Source organism: Orcinus orca, chromosome 5 (genome assembly GCF_937001465.1).
Source record: "Orcinus orca chromosome 5, mOrcOrc1.1, whole genome shotgun sequence".
Classification (NCBI taxonomy): Eukaryota; Metazoa; Chordata; class Mammalia; order Artiodactyla; family Delphinidae; genus Orcinus; species Orcinus orca.
Genome location: NC_064563.1, coordinates 2,098,668 through 2,105,780, shown reverse-complemented (window position 1 = coordinate 2,105,780; position 7,113 = coordinate 2,098,668).

Sequence of the window (7,113 nt, the reverse complement as noted above, 5' to 3'; positions counted from 1 at the left end):
ATCGAGAGACTCGGTTGTACCTGAATTCTGCTTTCTGGAATGTCCAGTTCTCGTGCCAGCCATTCTCTGGTCGTTATCCCGGGGTAGGGGTTCTGTTGAAAGAGTGCTTGCAGGGTGTCCTTCTGACTCAGACTCAGAACAAGCCTCCTCCTTCGCGATGGTCTTGAGAGTCGGCCTGTGGGAGAGAAGAGGGGGAATGTGTCAGGGGAGAATCCATGGAGGTGCAAATCAACGGTGCCGGCCCAGTGCTGGTTCTTGTGCCATGAGAAAAAGCTCTAAGCCAGGGGAAGACTGTGCATTTGGAAAAACCGTGGGTACACCCCGAAAGCCATGCTGAGTGGGACCCTGGGGGCTCAAGCTAAGCTGAGGGTCAAGGCTATGGGGATCTCCTCACCATCGCCAATGATCCACAGGACGCAATGCAAACAGAAGGGGAAAGCCCTAGGAAAACAGGCTACCGTGACCAAAACGGGTGGAAGGATTTTCCACCTGTGGAGGCCTTGGAAAATCTTGATGGCTTCTACCAGATTTACCTCTAACTCTATGCTAACCATAGGAACCTGGCTTCTGAACTATCATTCGCACAGCATATCTGCACTTTCACTATTGGAAAGGAAAGTAGACGAAAGCCAAATGAAGCCAGACAAACACACAAGCCAACCCCCAACACAGAACACACTAGAGGATTGTTTAGAAAACCTATTTTTTTGAGCCATGACCAACGTGCTGCCCTGTCTGATGGCGCCAACCCACCCACACACCCACAACAGCCCAGTACTCCTCAGAAGATGAGTTTCCCTTTTAGTCACCGAGGTCATGGTGACTCGCCCCGTGTGCGTGCTATTCTTTCAGTTGGGCAGTCTGAAGGGCTGCCCCCCACCCCTTTCCTATTTGAGGTTGCGTATTTCTTGTAGCAAGGGAATGGATGGGTGTTTGTTTCCTGCATTCTAAGGGGGGAGCCGGGTGTGATGGCCAGGGAGGGTGTGGTTTCAGGCACGTCCGGCACACCCTTGAGATCTTGAGTTTCCTGAAATCTCTCCAACTCTAGGTCAATGCCAACCCTTCTGCAAGGGCTACCTGCCCTAGCAGCTGGCAGCTGGTGACGTAGGGTCGTCTCCAGGTCTCCCTCTGGAAGGATTCAAGACAAGGCAAGGGTTTCAGATCCCCAACGGGGACTCCTTTTTAAAGCGCCCTTCCTTCCTGCCAGCTCCAAGGAACATATTTGGAAAGCACTCAAGGAACGGACTTGTCACACTGCAGATTTTGGCTTTCCAGAGACTCCTGCAGTGCCTACCTTGGAGTCTAATGAAAGACAGTTTGAGTGCTCCTGGAATCTCTGTTTCCCAGGTTCTAGCTTTCAGTTGTGCTCAAAGAAAATCTCTCTTTGTCTCCTAATCTTAACACATACTGGATGTGGATTATTTCCATGGACACCGTGGAAGTTAACCAGTTCAAATGGAACACGCAACATAACAGAGCAAATCCGCAACAACAGCAAGAATAGAACATGCAAAACAAATTCAAAATCCCAAACACTGTCAACTGGAAAAGAGTGTCAGTTTAGTTGGGAACGTTATCAAATACTCGTGTTCCGTTCACTGCAACCACAGGCTGGGATTTTTAGTAGAGAAGCCATTGTCAGGCAACAGGGCTACCAACTTCCATGTGGATTTCTAGAAGGAAAACAAATGAAGCAGCAAACCAGAAATATGTACGTGAAATGCCCAAACCAAGGTGCATTCTTTTGCCCAAGTGATTCCAGAAACATGGCCCAGCATATCAGTGCATGCCATTTGGTGGTCATTGGGAAACTTCAATCTTCGTGGTGATCAACCCTTGGGTCGGGGAGGTGCATGAGTGTATTTGGATGATCCAACCGCAGAGCCCAGATGCTGAGGGCAACGTACCTCTGGAGGTGCTGTATGTGCCGGATGAGCTGGACGAATCCATGGTGGGAGACCCACAGGGATGGCACGGAAACTGCTGGCCAACTGTTCAGTTCTCAGAAGCTCAGGGTTTATAATGGATGAGGATGCCACGCCCCTATTTATGTAAATAGCCACAGATGGTGCGGAACCCTTCCTTGCCAATTGAGAACCTGGAAGGAATCCCGAGAGGCAAGTGGGCGTTGGAATGGAAGGCCTGTTCGGAGGCTCCCAGGTCCCTTTGAAGCTGCCGCCCTCATCATCCTTTTCCAGAATGCTTGGGGTCCAGTGCTCTCTCCTTTTCACACCTTTCCACATTCCACACATACTTTCTGTCTCCGTGGAATTCCCCACCTCTGAGTCCTTCACGCTTAAGTGTGTCACTGTACTTTCCCAAATGGAGAGAGAACCTAGAGCCTAGTTTGCGTCGAGTACGTTTCCCACTTCCCTCATCACCACCAGGACATCATTGCCTCACACTCCTAAAGCATTTCCTTGGCTGGGGTTTGAGTTCCCGATAATTCACATACTAAGCTTGAGTGCTTATCTAGTGTCTACCCATGGTCCTCAGCTGTTTGGGACTTTTTCAGAGGTACTCTGAAACCCACCCCGTTGCTCACATGCCATGGAGAGACCAGAGAAAGGGGCATGCCACACGTGTATGGTTCACAAGGAAAGGAACTTATTTTCAGTGCTTATCCTTGGCGTACAAAAGACAGAGTCGGTTTCACATTCAGTGGTCAACTGACATCTGTACCAAGAAGAAGAAGTAGAAGAAGGAGAAGGAGAAGAGGAAGGGGAAGGGGAAGGGGAAGGGGAAGGAGAGGGATATGTAGCACGTTACATGATGGATGATGACACAGCTGAGTTTGAAAGGAAAACTTTGGATTCCAAGTACAGCCATCCCAACATTTTCGGTGCATTTGGGCTGCAGAGAATAGAAAAATTTAAAACAAACCAACAAAAAAACCCCACCCAGAAATACAGAAACATGCCAAATGTGTTCTTTTGCCACCATGCTTCTTTTGCCACCACGTGGATTAACATGAGGATAGTGAGCTTATTCAGAAACAGTTGGCAATCAGAGTAATTACACCAGCATTTCGTGAAAACGTGGCTGGTGTGTGTGTGTGTGTGTGTGTGTGTGTGTGTGTGTGTGTGTGTGTGTGTGTGTGTGTGTGTGTGTGTGTAGGGGTGTTAGTGTGATCCGTGTGTTTGATTTTCTGTACCCACTAAGGTCGGTTGTCAGGTGGTACCCTTGGACGGATGTCACCGGGACCAGTAGGTTTCTGCAAGTCCCAGGGGGCCCAGGAGGATGTCCTGAGGAGGTGCATGTCCTAGTCCCTTGTCCTGAAGTGCCAGAGATCAGAGGGAGGCATGACCATCTTGTTGGATCAGGGGGGGTTTTCCCGAGTAGTTGGAAGTTTTGGCTGAGAAAATTAATCACTGAAACATGGGATTTGCTGGCTTCTCCCAGAAGGCACTGCCTGCCAGACCTGGATCACCTCCCTCCTGGACAATCCAGGTGGGATAAGCTTGCTTGGGGGAGCAGAAGCTGTGATCTGCATGGCAGCCAGGGAATCCTGAGAGCCCGCAGGTGTGTTTATGCACAGTGCACCGGTGGCCTCCCTGTGGAGGTACCGCTGCCTGTCCCTGGGCTCCGAGGTTTCTCTGGAGCGGCCAGCATTGGACAACCAAGATGGTAAAGCCACAGCTCCTAGCTCTAGGAAGAGCCTGTGCAAGTCCTTCCACCCACAAGCATCTCAGTGTTTCCCGGAACACTGTGACCCAGTGTTCCCCCCACCCTCTTGACAGCACCAACTCTTCCATAAGCTGTCTCTTTCCACATCTCCAATCCTACTTGTCCTGAGGCTACCGTGGCCAGATTCTTTTCCCAGAAGGCCTATGCCACCTGTGTGGCTCTTGAAAATGATGTTCCATTTCTGCCCAGTGAAAAGAAGGAGAGAGAGGGAGAGAGAAAGTGAAAGAGAAAGAGAGAGAGAAAGTGAGGGAGAGAGAGAGAGGGAGAGAGAGCGAGAGAGCGCTGTATATAGCTCTAGAACTCTGGACAAATGGGAGCCTAAGACAGGGGAGTGACTGGGAGGGAGTTGAGGACTAGATGTATCTGCAGAGATATGCACACAATAGAGCTAGAGACCCGGATGCAGTTGTATCCAGAGACTCAGATACATTGTTGTTTACACATTAGATTATTTTAATACTTCGTGCCACTGACACTCCCATGCTGGACATGGGGCACACGGATTGAGCCAGTGGAGAATCACTCAACACAGAGTGTACGAGGCACATGTGTTGGAAAATATTTTTGAAAGAAGCAGTGGAAGGGATCATCTGCCATGACGTAACAATGCCACAGGCATTTGGTTTTTCAGTTCATTTGTGCATCACTTTAGTTATAACTTGGCTTATCTTTTGAGAGGTGTGTGCCTGTAGTGTGTAGCCGTGGACAGATAATGAGCCAGAGAGAGAGAGAGAGACAGAGAGAGAGAGAGAGAGAGAGAGAGAAAGAGAGAGAGAGAGAGATGGAGAGAGATGATTTGTGTGCATAATACATTGGGCACATTTGTTACTATGAACCCTGGCAATGAAAGTGTTTGCATAGTTCTGTCCTTGTGTGCAAAGGCAATGCCCTCGAGGAACCCTTCCATACCATGCACCCAGAAAGCAAGTGAATGTTGTCACTGAGAGACTGTTTTCGTGATTCCACTAGGGTGTGTTTGTGGCTACAAGCTACGGGACTAGACAGGGGTATCTGGACCGCCTTCCATGCTGTCCCAGGTCATGGGAGGGATTTCACCTCTCTGAGGAAACACGGGAGAAATCAAAGTGACAAAATCACAACCAAGAACTTGAACTGAGTGCCAAGATTTATTGATTGGATCAATGGAATGTCACATACAACGGGGAAATCCAGTTCAGCATTGGGTCCTCCTCGTTCTCATTGGAGGGTTTGAATTCCTTGAGGCTTCAGAGAGGGTGTCCCTCTTGGTGTGCAAGCTTTGTGACAGTCCGTGTGGAGCATGGCATCCCTCCTGGGCACAACGCAGTTGCTGTCGACAGTCAACTTGCCTTGTTCTCCCTGCCAGACACTATCATGAGCGTTGCTTGTTCCTTCTTTCTCTCCCCCATGGCTCTGCCTCCCAGGAAAGGAGGCTTGAAAGGGGCTCGGGGCAAGGCCTTCCTTCCTGCCCCTAAACCTGTGGCACTGGGGAGCCTGGCAGTATGTCAAGCAGGGCGTTGAATTCTTCCTCGCTAAGGGGGGCTTCCAAGGTTGCTGCAAGTTCCTCTTCCTCTGTGTCCACATTCAGAAAAGGGCCTGCCTTGTCCAGAATGTCCACGTCTGACAAGAGTTCATCCAGGAGGCTTGAGGAGCCTGTAAGGGCTGAGCGCTGGGGCTGTTGCTCCAGCTGGGGAGATGTCTCTTCACCTGAGCTTGCCTGCTGCTGCCAGAAGTGTGTCTCTGGTGGTGCAGGTGGCCAGATGGCCCCCTGGGCAGGCTGCCCACTGGCGATGAGAGCATGTGACCGTTCGCCCCACGGAACTGTGGCCAGAAGAGGCTGTGGGTTCTGGCATCTGTGAAGGGCTGCCAGGCTGGGCTGGAGCATGATGAACATCAACGGCTGGCCCACACAGCACCCATAGGAAGCCTCTGGCACAAGAAAGGAGGGGGAGAAAACAGGAGTGGCCGCAGCAAAGGATTGCATGCTATCAGGTGCATGAGAGGGAGGATAACGATGAGAGCTTCTATGGACAGTTGGCAGGGTGTTTTGGTCTGACAGGGCAGTCACAGCTGATGTGGCATCAGGGCCTTTGGCTAAGGCATTCACAGGCCCACTAGCGCTCTGCTTTGGGTGCCGAGCTCTTCGGTTCTGGAACCATATCTAGGGAACCATATGGGGAGACAGGAGCATTAGCAGTGTGACAATCCAGATCGACTTGCCACCGCCTCATTCCCGGCCTGCCCCAGCCCATCCCACCCTGCCCTGCCCTGACCTGACATGCCCTCCAATCTGTCAGACCCATGGCAAGTACTGTTGGGCCTCACCTAAGGGCCATTTTTCCTATAGAGCTTTCACCTTGGCTCTTGAAAATGCGGGAGGACGTCAGGGCAACACAGGACTCACACCACTCTCCGCACCCCTCCCCACCCCTGTCTTTGAGGAGAGCTGGCATTGACCAGCTACAAACTCAGGCCCCTCCCTGGCTGCCCAGGACTTCCATTGCCCTGTCCTCTTCTGGAAATGGATGCCTTCAGATCAGCCCCCGTAGCGTATTCGTAAGACGAAGGGAACGTCCTCCCAATCCCCCATCTCTAAGCCTACATATATCCAGCAACAACCCGTCGCAAGGGTTAACACTCCTTTCTCGTGGGAGAAGCCAAGTTCCACCCACTGGTGGATAACTTACCTGGATTCGAGGTTTGGGAATTCCTGTCTGGTGAGCCAATTCTTCCCTGGCAGCAATAGATGGAAATCGATCCCTCTCAAAGGCTTGCACAAGGGCCCTTGTTTGAGAAGGAGAGATGAAAGTCCTCTTTCGCCTGGCCTCTCTTCCCATGCTTCCTAAAGAAGAACACACAGAGAAGAGAGGACATTCAGGCCAATTTCAGCACATTCACAGCAGATCCAGTGTGTGGTATGTAGGAAGCGGTATGTCATAGATCAAGATCGATACATCAATACACCTTACTCAGTGCTATGTGAAAAGGCCCCATGTGATGGAAGAAGGCATTTCTGCATGTCTGGGCAGGATGTGGACCCAAAGATTCCAAGCCTTCCTGGGCATGCATCTCCCCACCCTCCAAGAGGGGCATGATGCTTCTGGGTGGAACAGGAATGGGGCAAGAACCCAAGATATCATGGTTTCCTCTCTGAAGCGTTCTTGGCCTCCCATGGACATCCACGTTCATAGATGATTCTGTCTCAAGGAGATGCTCTTGGGAAATGCCTATGGAATGCCGGGTACTTACCTCGAGTCAAAGCCTCAGGTGGTGGGGGCCGCAGCGGCTGTGACTGCCCTCCTTTGAAGGCATTCTCCGACAGCAATCGGCTCTGCTTTAGGCATCTTCTTCGTTGGTTTTGAAACCAAACCTGGGTACAAAGAAAGAAAGCCTTGTCTTTCAATGCTTATGCACGTACTTCCAAGATCTATTGCAGGGATGCACCAT